This window comes from Python bivittatus, unplaced genomic scaffold (assembly GCF_059951505.1).
Source record: "Python bivittatus isolate LINGU-HERP-01145 unplaced genomic scaffold, Pbiv_v1 ctg000350_np1212, whole genome shotgun sequence".
Taxonomy (NCBI): domain Eukaryota; kingdom Metazoa; phylum Chordata; class Lepidosauria; order Squamata; family Pythonidae; genus Python; species Python bivittatus.
Window position 1 is genome coordinate 2,104,504 of NW_028277074.1, and position 19,929 is coordinate 2,124,432.

The 19,929-nt window shown below is 36.3% G+C and overlaps 1 long non-coding RNA gene across 1 annotated transcript in view; it reads right to left on the reverse strand.

Annotated features, from left to right (window-relative positions):
- Nucleotides 1-17,169: 17,169 nt before the first annotated feature.
- The window catches only part of LOC112540426 (uncharacterized), a 61,727-nt gene continuing 58,967 nt past the window's right edge, over nt 17,170-19,929 (reverse strand). Inside the window, exon 5 of the long non-coding RNA XR_015796743.1 lies at nt 17,170-18,844. This is a non-coding gene — a long non-coding RNA (uncharacterized LOC112540426). The remainder of the gene's footprint in view (nt 18,845-19,929) is intronic.

Below are 19,929 nucleotides of genomic sequence, written 5' to 3' on the forward strand. Positions count from 1 at the left end.
AGAATTTTGGCTTCAAAGTAACATCAATCGCCTCTACCCAGGACTGTGGACTATCATCAAAAAATTTTTAATTGCCTTCCCTTCCTCCTACCTTGTCGAGTGAGGATTCAGTGCTGTGACTGATCTAATTACAAAAAAGAGAAGTCGACTCCAAATTGGGGAAAGAGGGGACTTGCACCTTCATCTCTCCAACAATATTGAACCGAACGTTCAGAAAATGGCTCTGAACCATCAAGCACAACCGTCCCACTGACATAATCAAGCATGTTTCATTGATATTACTCTTTTAGTGTATTTTTTGCTGTTTTTTTAAATGATCTAATTAAGAATAAAGAATTTTTAAACATTAAAAAAGCATTTGCAAAAAAAATTAAAAAAATAAAATTAAAAATTAAAAAAAATTAAAAAACGACCATCAAAAGAGCATTTAACCATCTTTTTTGCATTAGTCATTTTAATTTTAATAAAAGGAATGCAATTACCTTCCAGGGCAAAAGTATCAAGTTAAATCAAACAAATTTGGTGTGTAAGTCTAACTGAAAAAAATTGCTTAAAATTTTTGCCTTTTATAATTCAGTAACTCCCCCCCCCCCATACCCTAAATTACAGGATTTTCACAAAGGGTGGCATTGAAAAATTTTCCGCTCCTTAGGGGGGCGGCAGCTTCAAAAAGGTTGCGAATCACTGATCTAGTGGTTGTCCTTATCAATATTAAGGCTAGCTGTTGCACTCCCAGCAGCCAGCTTTCCACTCTGCTCCCACCTATTAGGCTCCCTGAATTGAATATCTAGTTTCCTCCTTTGGACAAATGTCGACCCTACAGCAGCATGACCAGTGCTTCTTTTACCTGTAGGCTCAAGACAGCCACCACCTCTACCTTTACTGTATTTATATCACTGCTCATTCAATCAATGGTGTGAACTGATTTGCATGCACACAAGTATTGCTGTTCTCCAACAAAATGCATAAGACAAGATTCTGGAACTTCAAATTCCTAAACCAAATGATGTCAAGGGGAATAGTATTAAGATATTTTTTATAGTAATTCTTCTGTAAACTGGAAATCTGATCCTAAAGATTAGAGGTACTTCCTCCCCTGCCCTCCCCCGCCAAGAAGGAAGCACTCAGATCTGTTGGGAAAATGCATTCTATTGAAGATATAAGATCTTGACTGGATCAGTTTGGAGAAGATAATAGTAAATTATTTCTTTTTGTAGTGAATGTGGTTGCGGAGCCCAAAATTAAGTCATTGTGAGGACATCTGGATTAACTTTAGCAAGGTGATCATGCACAACACCATCTTGCAGAATTTCTAGTCAACTACTCGAAGTGTAGAAAAATGCTTCTACTCATGCAGCAAAGTTAATGGAATTAATAGAGGAAGGTGCCTGTGAAAGCAACACAGATACTCTCTTTAGTTTTAAGCATGGGGGGTGGGTAATTTGCAAAACAGCTTCAAAGAAATGCTTTGTTTGAAATACCATTGAAGCAATGTACCTCTCTGAAATTTTTCAGGGTCCTGCTAATCACTGACTACGCTTCATCTAAAAAGCAAAGAAGATTACAAGGGACCAGCTGAAGGAAAACATAAAATGTTCAAGAATCCAAAGGAACTTAAAACCCACTGCACCAAATTCTGTTCTTCAAATAACAAAAAATCTATTTTGATGTTCTGAAGACCCATTTCTAATCTTCACTTTGAAAACAAGAAAATAATCTCAAATTCAAACAAAAGTTTATTTTGGCATAGTGAATATTTCAAATACACATGTTAGTATAAAATGTTAGATATGCGTGATGTTAGATTTAAACTAGATTTGCAACAGAAAAAATTTACATGTTGCTAGATCTTCAGGAATTTTTGCATATTTCATCTGGGAATTTTAAGAAAACATTAAACATATTCAGAACATTTTTGTTATCATTCAACAACACATCAAGGCATAGTTCATGAAAATAACCACCTCCAATGTTACATAGGATTCCACTTTGCAAGTTCTTAGTTGAGTAACTAACTACTCACATGGACAAATAATCATGCTAGCCAAGGAATATTATCATCTCACCTCAGGCGAGAGTTTTGATATGATGAAAATTACTTTGAAATCTTATTCTCTAAAACTGCTTATTTGGAGAGATTCAGTGCCTGAATTTCTGGTATAGTCAGCCATGCACTATGGTTGCTAACCAACTAAGAAGATCTATAGATGCCTGTTTGTATTTCCTACTTTCTGTAAAACTCTGAAACACATTATTATGCAGCACACGAAAGCCACAATTACTCAAAAAAACAAAACACAAAAACAAAATCCACCACCACCGAATATGGGTATAAGAGCAATACCGGGAAAATAGATTTAGAGAAAAAAACAGGCTGGAGCATGCATTTTGTCTTCCAGGAGGCAGTCAGTTGATACACTGAAGAAATATAATATCCATGTAGATCTATTCCAGGAAGAAAAAACAAAACGTGGAAAAATAAAATTAAGAAAAAGAATCTAATGGAGACAGGTCACTATGAGGTGATCCTAACCCTATTAAAGTTCTTAGAAGAAACTAAATAAATATACATGCATTTAAACATCCTGGGAATTTTGAGTCCTTCATACTGTCTTTCCTGAAGGATGACTTTGAACTTGAGATTTTCATAGCAATCTTGGGGTTACAGGGCAACAGGTATTGCTGTTTGCCATCAGTGATAAATTGTAAGATACTGAGCACTGTTTCAGGTCCCACAGCAATTAGGCTTTGACACACTACTGAGACTTGAAGGTTGCTCTGTTTCCACAGCAAGCTGACAAAAATATGCTCAGTACTTGGAAAACCCTATCTAAGTGGCAATACTGTTTAAGTTTGAACACCAAGGTGTCAGATCCTAGCTACAAATTTCAATCTTTATTCTGATAAATATGTTTCCCATGTAACAACATTACCTTATCTCCTAGTTTTTTTTTAACATGAAAAAACATAAATAAAAGAATAAAGGCATGTACCAATTCAGACTTTCATGTGACCCAATATCATATAATCCATAACCTCATTGATGTCCCAGGTTCCCTATAATCGGGGGGGGGGGGCAGAGGGGTTCTGTCTGGCTGATAGTGCCACTACTCTTTACAGAGAAATTTAATCTCTGCACCATTCCTTTGGGAAGCGAGGAGCAGGACTTCTTTTTCTCTCTCTCAACTTCTTGTCCTGGAATTAAGTAGAATGGCTGGGATACACAGTAGACTCAATTCCTGGTCAGAATGAGACTATGGATTCCAGAAGAAGGTGCACAGTAGTGCCTAAAAGTTTGTGAACCTTTTTGAATTTTCAATATTTCTGCATAAATATGACCTAAAATGTCATCTGTTCTCCCCACAAGTCTTAAACTAGATAAAGAGAACCCAATTAAACAAATGAGTAAAAAAATATACACTTGTTCATTTATTCGTTGAGGAAAATCTGATGTTCCCATTGCATATTTCAAGGAATATTTCTGCAGTTTTTTAATCATCTCAAGACCAGTTTACTCAAAATAGAAATATTTTATCCATTCCTTCCTATCTACTAATGCTCCCTTGAAGGTCAAGTATATATTGGATACATATTCTTCAGTTAAGAACTAATTATTAATAGCTTATTAAAACCAATTAAGCTGAGTTATCAGTGATTTTAATCACCCAGAAGTTGCAAATTCAATCCAAATCAGATAGTCTTTCTGCCTGAGAGTACAAAGCCTTTCCTGCAGAGATTGTTATTACCAATCATGACAAATTAATAATGAAAAATTGAGATCAAGCGAACAAATTAGAACCTTTCCTAACAAAGATTATAAACTCCATTTGCTGAGGTCAGTTACAGAATTTGATAAAAGGAAAGGGTTTCTACTAGACTTGGTATGATGCAACTTCATTGCAGCAGTCAGCCGGAAAGAGGGCAGAATTTTATTTACTACTGGAGTAAATACCAATGGAGCTTCAATTATTTAGGATTATTTAAGCCCATTGATTTCAAAAGATTCGGTATAACTGACCAAATTCAAGGTTTTCATACTGTATATAGAAGTCTCCTTGAACATTAAGGCTTGGTCTGGTTTATAGAAGACAGCATCAGTCTGACCTTGTTTAGTCTGAGAGGCTAAACAGGGTTGGCTCTGGTTAAAAGAAGGACTGTAGAAGCCAGCTCTGCCTCCACATAATAGAATAGTAGAGTCCAAATGGGCCCTTTGTTACAGCATAATAAATACATATTAATTCAAACTAAAGAATTCCTGACACATAGCTGTCCAACCTCTGCTTCAGTATTTCCAGTAAAGGAGAAACATCTTCCTAGGCAATTGGTTCTACTGTCAAACTCCTCTAGGAAGTTTCACCCCCCTCCCCAAAATGTTTAACTATGATTTGTCCTCTAGTAACCTAAGATCATTATTCTATCTGACTCTGGGTAACCTTTTTGTAACATCTTTTCAGGTACTTGAAATAGGGGCTACCAGGTCTTGGCTGCAAAAATCTGAATCATCACTAGATGGAAGCAAAAATTTATAATTTTCTCTATCTAATGATACTTAGTAGAATTTTGCAGCCCTGATCTGGTAGTTGTAATGTGAAGTGTATTAGTATGTCCTACTGCCTGAGTCTTCTCAAGAAAGTTATCTCAAAATCCTGGAAGCCAATTTTGATTGATTTCATATCTACTCTAGTGATTTTCTCAAAATTGGCACACTCTAGAATTCCCATGATCTTCAGTCAGAATAGTATTAGTAATAGGAACTGTTGATCAAAAACTTAGAAGGCAATAGATTGGAAAAAGCTATACTCAAGGAACATTATTGAAAGACATAATTATCAGTAGTGATACCACCTTATTCACATTACCCAGTTGAATATGTGGCGTCCGTGCTATCCTTGTCCTTCTTCTACTTATGTGGGACAAACAAATCAGAATCTATTCAAAGGAGTAAATGAACACAGATATGACACCAAAAGTAACAGCATTCAGAAATCAGTGGGGAAGGTTTTCCAAGGTACTCTGTTTCTGATCTGAAGGTCATCATTCTGCAAAAGGGATGTGTGGGGGGAATGCCCTTCAAATGGGGAAGGCAAAACAAAAAAAACCCAAAACAAATTGAATTTATTTTAGAGGTTTTGATTGACGTTGTTCAGGTCTCAAAGCAGGCTAAGGTCCACTGAAGGATATTAGCATGGTAAAAAAAAGGTAGATTATATTATTGCTAGTTATTACTCAGATAAATAGGTGTTATGCATACCATCTCCAGAGTTTAGTTTTACATAGACTTACCTACATTATAAAGCTGGCACTTTATGACCTTTTTACCTTGATATTTTATTTAAAAATTATTTTTGTGCTTATCATCCTGCTTATACTCCAAGAAGTACAAAGAAGAATAATCCTCATATAGATTTCTTTGTTGTTTCCTACTAGTATTTTCACTGTTTTGATTCTGCTCTTTCATTGCATTCTGGTTAGTGTTTCAAGAGTTTTAATATTTTGCACAGGGAAAGATATGATTCCAGAAGCCCAAATATCACTTGAGAGTAAAAGAAAAGAAATGCCAAAATATCTGCATTTGCTTGGAAAATATATTTGGGGACTATATATATTTAAGTGGCTGCACAAAAAGGACATAACATCCTTTTTGTGCAGCCACTTAAGAGCAAGGGAATTACTGCCATTTCTGTTCTTCTCCTGATGCTGAGATTATAACATGTGAAAGGAAACCACAATGCGGTTTATTATCTAGTTCTCAGAAGACACAATACTGGATAAAAGCAGTTGCATAGTAACCTAAATCTTCCAATATTGCTATAACAGTGTGGGAGATGCATGACACTGCAACTCTCATGTGACCAGAGCAATGACAGAAAGACCATCATTTCTGTTTCTGAGAACCTCTTCTTACATTCTTATGTTAAAGATGTATTGGGAATTGGAATCAGAAAGAGTGGGAATTCACTTGGAAGAAGATATATCCACACAGGTAGCTTTTGGAAAGATCTGGTGTTTATAAGTTCTTATTTTCCAGATGCACTGATGCACCGAAACCGCATGGCTGCATAAATCTGAAACTAAGACTACAACCATAAATCAAACCTCAAAAAAATGTGTCTGCAAAAAAATAATCTCCAGAAAGTATCATATAGTTGTTTTAAATATGAATAAGATATTTTACACTCATCATTTAACTTATTCTTATCCTTTGTTTCCTTCAGAATAGTTACTGAGGCCAAGATTGCATTTAACAAATGTAATTATGTCTGCAGAAAAGCTAATGATTATAACCTAACAATTTGCCCTGCAGTTATATCAGCAGAAAACCTTTTATACTAATCTAGCTAAGATTTGGTCAAAATATTCAGTGAATTTCAGGTTTGACTCATGTAGGGAATTGAGATCAGATTGTCATTCTCTTTTTAAACAGTATCATGTAAATTTCACTAAGCAGTTGTAAGTATAACATGGGAATAGATAAAATAAAATTAAAACCTCAAAAAGAAACTGATAAGGGGATCAGTTCCAAGATACTGAATGTATCTCCAATAAGTGTAAAGATTCAGATATAAAGCTAAACCCAAAATCATGCTTCACAAGCTACAAAAATTGGGCTCATTTAACATGCTAAGCTAATAGCATGCAAACCATTTTTTGAGTTAGTATGATTTGTAATCCCTGAACATACACCTAGCTTTAGAATAATCAACCCTAGTCAAATGATGTTTATTCAGCAAACCATAGTTAGGCAAACCATGTCACAGTGTAAGGTATGATCCCAGCTTCTATCTATCTTAGCATCTCTTGTGATATGTGGCTTAGATTTGCCTGGGCAGATACACACCTTGGCTTTCTCTCTATTTCAGAAGAGGACTGTTTTATGTTTGCTGGGCTTCCACTTCCAGAAGGGAGAGAGTATGGCATTCTGAGATACAGTATACAGCTTCCGGGTATGGATACCTCTAGGATACAGACAACACGTCCAGTGCCTGGCTCTAACATAGACATGTACTGGGCATTGCCCTTCAGAGTCCTCCCTCAGAAGAAGTCTGTTAAGGATACTTGGATAATCAGCATTTTGAAGATAGCAAGCTAAGCATTCTTCAAACTATTTTTTATATATGACATATCCACATATAGTAGGTGAGCTTTGTATCTGATTTATGTGTGGCTTTAAAATTGCTTATATTTAAGAAAAATAATTGAACTTGCATGATCCCATTGGTTTTCCTTAGAAACAGTTCAGCAGTTGCTTAGAACTTATTGAGATCAATGAAACTGAAAAGTATAAAATCCTGGCTGGTTTGTGTTCTTAATTATATGTACTAATTCCATTATTTCCTATACAAACAGCCTTCAGTTCTGTTTAGAATCTTCCTGAGAGGTAATTCAGGATAAGAGGTAGCCATAACTTTTAATTGTCCCATTTACACTAAAACATTCCTTATAAAGAATACTAAAGTCAGTATTATTAAATACTAAACACATTTCTGATAAAAATGTATGAATCATTCATATAACCATGAAGTAGCTTGGGTAATTTTTATAGCGCTTACTTTCTGATGAGTAACAGCATCCAGCATTGTTAAGCTTGATTAAGCAAATTTAATTGGCTGTACTTAATGCATTCTTGCATATGTGAAATATTGCACTTAAGTATGGTTGTTAATCTTTCAATAATTTGTAAGAAATAAAATAACTAACCATGAAATATTAATCTAATAGTCTACTTGCAGGAATGACCTTTTCTGTTCCTAAGAGTCATGTGTTTGTTCTTTAACAGCTGGATAATTATATTCAGTGCCTATTTATCTCGAAGTAAATCCCACAAACTACATTTCCTCCCAAGTAAAGTGTGTATAGGAACAGCAGAAAACTTAATGCCCTTCAGTTGTTTTGTATTTCAGCTGTGGAAAATCCTAGCCAACATGGCCAGTGGCAAGGAATTGTAACAGCTGTCATCCAAATATTTGGAGGGCACTAATTTGCCTATTCTGGCATTAGGAATTAACCTTATGTAATTATATATAGCTACACAACTGCAAGTTAGGGAATTTTATTCTCCCCCATCTTTCCTCTTCTTTCCCTGTATATAATGCAATATTCCAGAGAAACGGGGCACATAACATGTCTCTCATACATTTAGCCTCTCCCTTGTAATGTATTTTGGTTAATTCATATCCACTACAATTAATAACACTTATATTTCTTTCATTATTTATATACTTTGGGTATAATTCTATGTACAATTCATAACAAATCTAAGTCTGTTGATATTGTAAGGGTATTCTTGTGTTGCACTGAATGTTCATTTAAATTGTAAATCAGCGCTAGACAATAAGCTGGTATGTTCTCTGGGTGCCCATGATCTCCTCACTCAGAACCAATCCAGGTTCACCACTCCACTAGAGTTTTATGTATTCTTTTTTTTTTTAATGTTCTTTTAATTAAAAAAAAATAGGAACCTGGTTTGCTGCATAACAAAACATCAACCTCTAGCACTATTTTATTTATAGAGTGGGCACAATAGACATTCTTGTAAAATAAAACTGGTAAGTGATTGCAATCTATGGCTCTGTTGGAAATGTTCCCACTTGTGCAGAAAAAAAGGCAAAACTAAGTTGCAAAAGTAAGGAGCATGCTGAGTGCAAGAGGGCGTGTCAAGGAGCATCTTCAATAGCTGAACTTCTGAAAGCTGGATTTTTATAACTGGCAACATACCCTATAGCAGCTAAGTTGTGAATGGGCAAGTCTCCTAAGATATTCTGTGTGGAGTGTGCATGCATCATTTCCAAATTTCCAAAGTGCCCAACCTGTCTCAGATGGACACACATTGTTTATATACTGTACACAAATTAGGATTGTTATAAGAACGTACGCCTGTTCAGGCAGCCAGTCTCACATGTTTCCTTTTCCCATGACAAAGAAGACTAGGCAGGCATTCCCTTCATATACCTGCCACCATCAGGTATGAGGTTTTCCTGTATAAATTAGAATCCTGCATAATCAGATCTATAAATCTTTGAGGGGACATTATATAATTGGGGTCACATGACTGACACTTTTCTTAACACAAATGTGGAGAAGGCAATGTAAAGAGAGAAGTAGGATGAGCAACCGGGTTTCATTTTCCCTCTTCATGAGATAGGGAGATTCTGACTCTGTTCTCCTGAGAAAAAAATGGAACATTTTACAAAGGAAAGAAACTAGGAATATCACAGGGAAGGTGAATAAAAACTAATATTGTGAGAAGGCTGAATGTTATTGTTCTGTCCTCTCCTAGCATTCATCCACCTGCAACAGGCAAATCCCTGTGACTGCATTTCAGCTAGAAGAGTTTGAGAGGGAGTGTCCAAAAAGGTCAAGAGGGAGTAGGCAATCGCCCTGCCCTTTTTTAAACAAGCATTCCAATCCCAATCCCAGTTGAAGTGTGGGGCTTCAACTGCACAGCTGCAGCTGCCATCTTGACCTTTTTGACCCTCCCCCTGCACAGACATACCTGATTCCAGCCCAGAGCTGTCCAGCAGCAGACGAACTTGAAGGACCTTGATCTCTTGCCTATGAATGACCAATTTATGGAACTCTTCATTTTCTTTACAGATTTTCTTTAACTTGTTCTTATTGTTCACACCCTTCCCTTTTTCTTCCTTATAAATAAAATCTTATAAGGTCAGCACTTTCTTTTTGTAAAATATTTCCATTTTTTCCCTAAATTGCAGTAATTATTTTGATGGGTATAAAAGCTTTTTTTTTTTTTTAAGCAAAGTCTATACAGCTTGATTATTTATGTTGATTTAGGTAGAATGAGGGTCATTTTCAGAGAACACAGTGCTTTGCAAAGCCCCATTGACCACATTAGTGCTTGAATTACTTCACGTGATTACACCCACTGTGGAGATGTTTTTGTTCACCTATTTCTAAAGAAGTTAATTATAACACTAAAGTCACCTATTTAGATGATAATCTTCCTTTCACAGTCAGCATAATCTGCCCTTCCTATTCACCTTCTTCTGATATCCCTACAGGTTCCCCCCCCCGGGCCTCTGTGTTAAGATAGGACTATACTGACATAGTCAAAGCTACTCCAAATATAGTTCTTGCTAGCTGTTTAGGAAACAGAAGTTGAATCAGCACAGGCAGCATCAGAGTAAGAATCTAGTACAAATACAGCCTGAGATGCAGCAACTGCCAGAAATAATTTCCAGAGCCCAAGGGTCAACAAATGCAGAGAGTCTAACACAGGAATTGGCAAGTGAAGAGACTTTCACCATTTCGTCTCATGTGATTTATAGCATCCTATAGCATCATCCAGCTGTTGCTGTGCTGATATATCAGCAATGAGGACAGGCTTTATATATCACACAAAGATGGCTAGGTGATGCTATAAGATGCTATAAATCACAACTGAGGAAAATAGCCATTACTTCAGGAACTAGCTACACAGAATTAAAGGCTTTTCAGACCAAATTCTTTGAGCTCAGCTAGAGCAAAGCTGCAAGTATCTGACAGACCCTTGCAAAGTCCCTACTCAGGAACAGATACCTACTCAAATGTAGGTTATTGCTCATGAAACATTCTGCTTGTGATTTTTAAACAAGCACTTTTAAATTTAGTAGATGAAAGTCTGCACCCTTTGAAACTACTGTAGTGTTCTTTAGGGCTGGTTCAGCTTCTCAGAATTATAGTTTATCTACTGAAGAAACAGATTAAGGAGTATCTCCTTCAATACTTGTACAAGGAAGTTGGTCCCTAGGATGCTCCAGAATCCCCAAAATGAACCCACCAAAAGAGACAGTGCATGATACCATTATTAATTAATATTATTAATATTTAACTTGTCCCCGCCCATCTCCCTGCAATGGGGGACTCTGGGCGGCTTACAACACACTAAAAACATAAATACAATTAAAAGTTATAAGTTTATTATGTATTATTTGTGCATTGCTCCAAATAATAATGATGTCACCAGGAAAATACACACACACACACACACACACATGTACATACACACACAGCTGTCAATAATGTGACTTTAGTTTGCATAAAGTTTGTGAATTGTGATATCCCCATGTCAAAGTACTTCATTTTGATTATTGATTAATTTTATATAACACAGAAATGAGATAAAAGGTAAAATAAAGAAATAAAACCAGGCAGAACAAAATATAAATTAAACACAGATCGCATGGGTGAAAATGTCTTAGTTCAGATTAAACCAGTTTGAACAGTAATATAATTAACACAAAGGCTTCAGACCATTGCAAATATAGCTAGAAACAGTTAAAGAGGAAGGCTAACACTTACTGTTATTACTAAACGTGGAGCATGTTTAATCAAGTCAAACTATTCCTGGTAATATCTTATTGGAACTTGCTAGCTATTAAACAAAAATTGGTAAAATTATAGGGCAGTATAACTCTGGTCAGCTAAAAGATAATTGATACATAAAGAGTCAATACAGCCTGGATATTGAGTTAATGAAGGTGTGTAAATGTGTGATAAATTTATACTGCATTTCTTGATAGGGTTGACAGTAAAAAAAGCATGTGAGCTGCTGTTTCAATAGCTCCTGATTTACAGTGACAAAGGTGTTCATCTTATGAGATTTTCTGAAATCTCCCTTCTAGAACTGTAGTTTGTAGGCATTATAGTGCACAAGCGTCAGAACCCTTTGGAATTTTGATATAATAATCAGATGAATACATCTAGCAGACTTTTGACTGGTACCCTGTTTGTCTAAGAAGACATCAGTAGAAATTAGTGTTTCTACTGTGCTCAGTTTGATGCTCCAAATAAATATACAGAAACATCAAAGGCAGGGCAAATAACTAGTATGGATGGGGGGCAGTCATATTCTATTTTCTATCCCTCTTCTGACCCAGATCAAGAGGAAAATAAAATATCATCCAGTGTAGTAGCTGTAGATGAGGAAGATATTTCTTTGGAATGTTTTCTAATGCAACTTTGCCCAATTTTCTACTTTCAATCCAATCTGAAGCCAAGACTCAGTAAAATGCGTATACTTCCCATGTTATGCCACCTTCTGCCTCATTTTGTGATGCAGTTCTCCAAATTGGGGGGGGGGGGCTATAAACATGTGTCTATTAGATTGAAAGGATACATGTACAGTATATGCATACACAAATGAAAATATTTTGCAAGATTGTGTTACATAAAAGTTCATATGTAAACGTTAGGAAAAAAATTGAACTCAAACAAGATACAGAAAATATGAAGAACATTGCTTCTGGAATTCTTTCCAACTCCTTTACCAGCAATAGCCTGAAAGTGTCAGGTTTCTTCTGTATAATGAAGTACTGATTTTATGTGTGTGTGTGTGTGGGGAGGGTGTTTCTGCTCCCCCTTTGTGTTGCATCTGTGAATGTTTGTGCATATGTATGCACTCAACATCATAGTGAGGACTGTAAATACTCCTCCTAGGCTGATCAGCAACATTCTGAGCAGCTGCCCAATGGCCTCTCCCATAGGATGCACCCATGGGAATTTTTTTGGGAATATCCATATTCCCAGCCAGATCGGAACCACTTTTCAACTTGAGATTTCTTTTGCTGGCTTCTCTCCCCATCCTCACCTTCCATACCACATTTGGTCTCATTTTGTTTAGTTTTACCATAGTTATTCTCCTGATGGACAGAGCTTCCATAATTTCTTACCAATATTTTGTTAGACTGAAATAATAAAAGGGTCTGTAGTAGGAGAATTACAAACAGATTGTATGCAATTTTTCAGACAAAGATTTGTTTTAAAAAAACTCGGGGGTGCAAAACGGGACATACTGAACTGCAGACTGGAAAAATGAGAATCAGGGACAAACTGCAACTCAGAGATTTGCTTATTATACATTGTAAGATATCATTACAGAGGGTGCACTGGCTCTTTCTTTACCTAGCATAATTTAACCTCCTAGTTGCAGATGGTCATAGAGAAAAAATGCTGACTCAGAGGGTCTGCCTCTGAAGAACGAAAAACTAGTACTGATTCACCTAACAGTCCACCGACGATATGAGCTAATTATGAGGTGGAAGATCCAAAGGCTTCTAATTAGAATGAATGGCTTTTATTTTTTCAGCTTTATGCTTACTATCAGGATTTCAGAGAGAAATAGTTTCAAAAAGGAGTCTGAAAGGTTGTGGAAACCTTGACAGAGCTGAACAAAACAGGATGCTCAAGCAGCAAAACAACTTCAGTCAAGTCCATGGAAAAATTAAACTTCTGTGCATTAGTAATAGAGAGGAGGGTTTATCCAACTGTGATATAAATTCATATGTCACATTGTTTAACTGGAAACACGATTTTAAATGTCATTTATCACAACAATCAAACCTGTGAATAATATACATTTCACAATGCTATGAATAAAAGGATGGGAGAGAAATGGCCATATTGAAAGGAATCTTTTGAGCTGTGGGCGTTTATTCCTCTAATTATTTCCTGATGCAATGAAGTTGTTCTCCTTCTGGTGCCCCATATTTATCAAGCCAAATTGTCCATAAAACTTTGTGCAAACCTTATTAATAAACACATGCTTATTCTTGTATTTTTATACACTGGTTGCAATATTTCTTATTTCAGGTCAGGAAAAAATTCTATTGGGAACGAATGTACTATATCACCTGGAATGCTTTCATACACAGGATTTAAAATAGTTTTTGCAACAATAGTTTGTGGTACAGGTGTCAAATTTCCAGTGTCTTAAGTATTCATTTTCACTTCAACTACTTTTCCTTCATTTTTTCCACCAAAACAAAGGAAAAGTGTTTATGATTACATTTTAGCACACTTTATCTCTAGAGGAGTACATATTGTTCTGTTCCCATTCCTTTTTTATTCTTTCAGCAACCCTAGGAGGCAGACTGGGGAAAGAGATGTTGGTCACCTGTATACAATATACTTGTCTGTTGTTAACTGTGGGTTATTCAGTTAACTGAATTCCTGGGTTCACACAATTCCCTCAATCATGAACAAACCACACTGGTTAGGTTGTGACTGAGTGTGTTGTAAAAACCAGGATGTGTTGTTAGAGGTCATTCAAGTCAATGTTCTTCTTGGAGGTTCCCCCCCCCCCAAATTAAATAAATAAAATAGCCTCCTACAAAGTCAAATTACAGTACGCATACAGTAAAAGCATATAACCTATCAAATGAACTCTTGCCAAGCTCAGTGGGAAAAACACATTTTCAAAGCTCCTAGATGGTGACTTAGTTCAAAGCTGTAATGGGCAAAAAGAATAACCCTGAGGAAGAGCCCCAACCAAGACAACAATCAGATAAAAGAAATCTGAGTCTAGGCCAGAACTGTAACTTTAGAAGGGGCCTCAGACAAGATCCTCCCTAGTTCTCACAAAAATAAAGGGGGGCAGGGGAGAGGGAAGAAGCGCATTCAACTTGCAATAATCTCTTACTTAACCTTATAATAAAAGTAGCATTAGCTTGTATGTCTTTTGTTTCCTAGTCCAGTCTACCGTAGAGGGCTGACAAAAGCACATTGGCCATCTACCATGCCAACCTGCAGATCTTTGTGTTTGGCATGTTGGCAGGTGAAAAGGCATTGACAGGTTCAGGTGCTGTTGGGCTTCTACTACACTGTGACCATCAGATTTAACTGGGGAACAAACCATCAGGTGAATTCTGCTGCTAATTAATATAAAAAACATAACAGCAATACATCATCTCTGATATATAATATATTGCTCTTATGTTTTTATTAGCCTCCGAGAGTTGTTTTTAGAAACAGCTTAGAAATATGTTAAATACATAAGCAAGCAAATAAATAATATAGTACACTAATACAAATGTGCAAACTATTGATAATTTCAGAGAAAGAACTGAGCCAAAGATACTCAATACATTTTGTGAACATTTCAGCAGTGTCAAAACACACCATCAACTTTGATTTTCCAATGAAAATGCTGACATACTCATTTTCCTCCCTTACTTTTTTCTCTTCTCTTTATTAACAGTCAGTGTATCACAGAGCCAAATCTGAGTCACTATGTAGAATCGTATTATTATTCTATTTCATATGTGAAGCTTCAATTCAGTTGGATCTCCATGCAATCAATCGAGGAGGGAAGAAAAAAAGCATTATATAGAAAAACTTCCCAGCTTTAAATTGTATGGTCACCTTTATTATAGTGGCCATACAATTTAAAGCTGGGAAGTACATCATTTAACTGGCCACTTTTGCCTTTAAATTCTGCGTTGGGGCCATATACCAAGTGAAATTTCATTTTAGTTTTAATTTACATTTCATTAAAATTAATATACTTAATATGATTAGTTATGTATTTAATCACTTTCTCTTCTGTCATATTAAAAAAATAGTTTGGTAGAAACTTTTCAATGCCTCTGAAGATCTTAATCTAGGCTTTTAGGAGATGCATGCAGGTTGTATATCTCTACTTTAGACAAAACCAAATTTAATCATTCAACAGACAGATCTTGCATTAGAGCAGGGTGCAAACTTCAGTCAGCTTGGGGACACACCAGGTTTGCATGGCATGACAAGGGCTGTACTTCCAAAGTGTGTGAGTGGTGGTAGTGGGGGGAACCAGTATCCATTTGGGAGAAGTAAGAACTTTAAAGGATGAATTGTGTGCCCTAAAATTCTGAAAGGCTTAAGACACCTTTCTAAACAATTGCAATTTTCAGAAGATATTTGGATTCAAATTTGGATTTTAAAAAGAGACGGTTTTAGGCAACTGCATAAGTAAATTTTGAGTAATAGGGGTGTGTGGAGGGGGACAAAATGGTTGAACTTTTATGAGCATGTTACAGAGCAGAGACAGTAGACAGTCTGGCAGTGTAATATGGGAATGAACTTGGAAGACAGGAGGATGAGCCACAGCCTAGACAATGGTTTGATAAATGAAATCTGAGTCCGAAGGAGGGGTCGGGGTAGAGAAAGCATCTCAGAAGGGACCCTTCCTAGAATCTGTCACTGTAACTTTACAATAAAGGTAATGTTAGTACTCACGGTTGGTGCTTCTTGTCTGGACTACCTCGAAGGACTGACAGGCAGGGACTAATCATGGCATATCTTAGTACAGTAGTTCTCACTATGAGCCATATGGCACCCCAAGGGCCCATGCCATATTTCTAGGGGGCCATGGTCTTTTTTCCAGCTAACAGCTACTATGGAGGGGGGTCACAGAAGTAAATGAAGCTCAGAAGGGGCCCAGGAGCCAAAAGGTTTGAGAATCCCTGATTTGGGGATGAGAAGCAGAAGCTGGTAAACCTTTGAAGGACAAAGGCTATTGAGCCAACTGGAAGTTCACCCTAAGTTCTAAATAATTACTGATATTGAACTAGAGGAAAGAAGGTAGGAAAGAAAGGAAATCTGAAAACTCTGAACCTAACCATGCCAGTGATGTCATTTATTAGGGGCTTTCCCTTCATAATAAAATGTCACAATTTTTTTTTCTGCATGGTAATTGTTTTAATAATAATAATATTAATAATTTATTAAATTTATATGGTGCCCAACTCCCAGCAACTCTTTTTATGAGTTTTTATGACTCAAGTAAATGCCATTTTCTTCAAATATTGTTTTCATATTTGGGAAGGGCTTCATTTAGGATATGTTTTTCATATCTATGCCTAAATATTGTAAATTTGAAAAGCAAAAAGTATTCAAGGAACACAAAAACATCAAAATGCAATAAAAAGGGTAAAGACACTAAGTCAGCAACTCAGTTTTCAAGGGATGGAATGGAGCTCCAAAGGATTTCCTTTCAAGAAAAACAAGAATGTTTCCTTTTCCTGTACTTGGAGCTAATGGAAACATAAGTGGTCAGTTTAAACATGACTGATGTGGATCACTGTTTCAGGCTGGAAAGAAACAGGTTTGGACTACAAAGCCTTTGGCTCTTCATCAGACAAAAGTTTATGTCATGGCTATCTGAACATTCATATGATCTTCCAAAGTTCAAGGCTGTCTCCAGGCCACTGTTTCAAGATATTTGATCTTTTATTGCAGCAGAAATTCAGTAACATGATGATATAGGCAAGACAATGGCATGTAAGATGCTAGTACAGCTTGGTAAATTTTAAGGGTCACTTAACTAATACTTACAGTTTTCTTTTTACTGTCATTGAATTTGAGTGGTCTACACTTTCACAAAAGTTCTTCCACAGCTCAGGTATCTCCAAAATTCCCAGTCATAGTAGCCAGTCACTTGATGGTTGCAGTGATAAAAAGTGGACTCACAAAATATTTGCACTGACGTATATTGAACAAGGACATATAATAGGAAAAGCTAAACTTTAATTCTGTGAAAAGAATACTTTTTTCTAGTTTCCAGTTCCGGTCCTGACTAGTTCCAGAGCAATCAAGGAACAGTACAGGAAGAAACAGTGCCTGGTCAGTCATCTATGGAGCCACTACATCCCTATGTCAAGAAGTAACTTCTCTTCTGAAACACCCATAGGTTCATTGCTTTCCATGTTCAGTCTTATATTTGAGGTGTAAAAGACCTCTTGCACTTTCCATTCAGGTAATTACAAATTGCATCTCTTAAACTCTTTTCACTGAAGGCACCCTTTCTGGCGTCTAGTATGTCAGTTTGGCATGGGCTTGGGGGCTGACAGATGCTATGTGCCCTTTGCCTATATTCCATAGTATCCATACTATCCAGCTTTTACATTGATTCTAAAAGTTTTTTGCAGGAGTCAGAAATTAGTGTTATCATCATTCTATCTCAGGTCTGAAACTCACTTGGAGAATGAATGATACAAATTGGATGTTCACAGAATGGTCATAATATATTTGGTACAAACTGCAGAATTTAGGACTTCAGACTACTTTTTGTGCCTTTTCAACAGTTGATATAAGGTTTCAGTACAACCATTATAGATGGAACTAAACATGCTTTTCCTTGGCATATGAATGTATCATTGTCCTGGTAGCAAAATTGACTAGGAGTGCAATGATTTCAGCCCTCTTTGATATCAGAGCTCCAATACAGAGCAGCTACTTGGTTTTCTGTTTCTTCACATGGTGAGATTGCTCCTATCTTCCCTCCCCAAAGGATGGCTCCAATATATCCCGCTATGGGATATCCTATTCCACTAGAGGAAAATATATCATTGGACTTACTGTAAAAGTCAATTTTTTAAAAAGTGGAAAGAAGATAGCTATACTTACAAGTGTGTTTTTTATCAATTTGAGGTAGCATTTTACTTTGGTCTAGGCTAGTTTATTTTTGTTTCCCAGTTTCCAGGTGTTGGGTAAATTCAGTTCGTTTTTCAACATTGGGAAGTGTGCCTTTGCCCAAAGTTTTAACCAAAAATGTTTTGGGCCTCCCTGCTGGGGCACATTGGAGGAACAAATTTCTATTGGATGCCCTCTCTACACCCTAGAAAAAGGATCTTCATGATAAGACCAACGATATATTTCTAGTTTGTGTCACCTGTAAGTCAGTCCCTTCCTGTTTTTGTTTTAAATTCTAAAATACATATAGTAGGAATGGTAAATTTTCAGTTCATGCTAATTAATCATGTGCTTATTCATAAGTCTATTCCATCCTGTTTTTATAGTAACATGACATTTCCCCAGTCTATAAAATAATCGCATATAATTACAAATGTATAGAAATGTATTTCATCTAATCATTTACATTTATGAATGTAGCTTCATGCTTATAATGAAACAGCACTTCATAAATTTCAGAATTGCATCACAAGATTCAAATAATATCAAAGGATAATGATATTATGTTCAGTACCTTACTTCAAAGTAGTTCAAAATTCACAAAAATCAGTTTCCTCAAACATCTCTAATAGGTCCCCAATCACAAGACCAGGTCAGCCTTCTGTTGATTCAAAAAGGCCTAAGATTTAAAAGAAGAGACATGTATGTGCATGGTCTGGTTTCTGTGCTTTGCAGGAGACCTATCTTCTCTTTATGTATGATTTCTGTCTTGTTTGTAGTCAAGTAACTTACCTAGCTAACCATGCCATCTATAACTTCTGCTGTAACCCAGTCCCTGAAGAGTTGAGATTTATTGCTGAGCTTGGTATGAAGTCTGATATATGCATAGAGATGTATGGAACAGAAAGTTAGATTGGTAACATTTACATGGTAAATTTGTATACCGCTTATGGGCTTGCATGCTTAATGTCTTTAATTTGATAAGATAGACCTTAATTACTTCATGAAATACAGTCAGGAAGACATAGAAATACAACTGGCAGAATGGGAAGAAAGAGTATGAGGGTCTTTCTTTCTACAAAGACACAATTTAATGAGAGTCTGGAGTGCTCAGTGGTGTTTTCATACCAAGTGTGACAGATTAGCTTTATTAGGTTATAGATACCTTATTTATTTTATGGACAGTGGAAGTATACAAGTCAGATGTAAGGTCACTCTTTTATATACTATCCCTCTGAGTATGAACAAAAGGTAACTATCCTTGCAGTGGAAAAATTTTATGCTTTTTATGTGTGATATTGCCAATTCGTTGTGCACCAAACTCATTTGTTAGAAGCTGAGCTTTTTAACTGTGAAATCATTATTGGGCTGACTGCTGATTATGTGATTAAGCATGTGGCTTCCTGCGTTTTTTATGACTCTTAAATATATATGTTTTAGTACTCTGTGTCATTGATAACTAAGGTCTTTAGAGTGCATGACTACCCAGTAGCCTGTTCTATGATGAGTCTTTGAATCACTGCACTGGTTCTGCATCACATTATGGATTATCTATTCCCAGGAAGCTTTCTTAAAATGAGACCACTGTTTTTTTTAGAAAATTATTATTATATGCATGAACTTCAGTTGCTAGAATTCTCCATCCAGCATTGCTGAGAATTCTGGGAGCTGAAGTCTATATACTTGGAAGGTGCATACATTAGAGAGGTTATTGGGAATGATATCATTTAAATACCAACTTGCTATGGTTTTGTATGTGTCCGT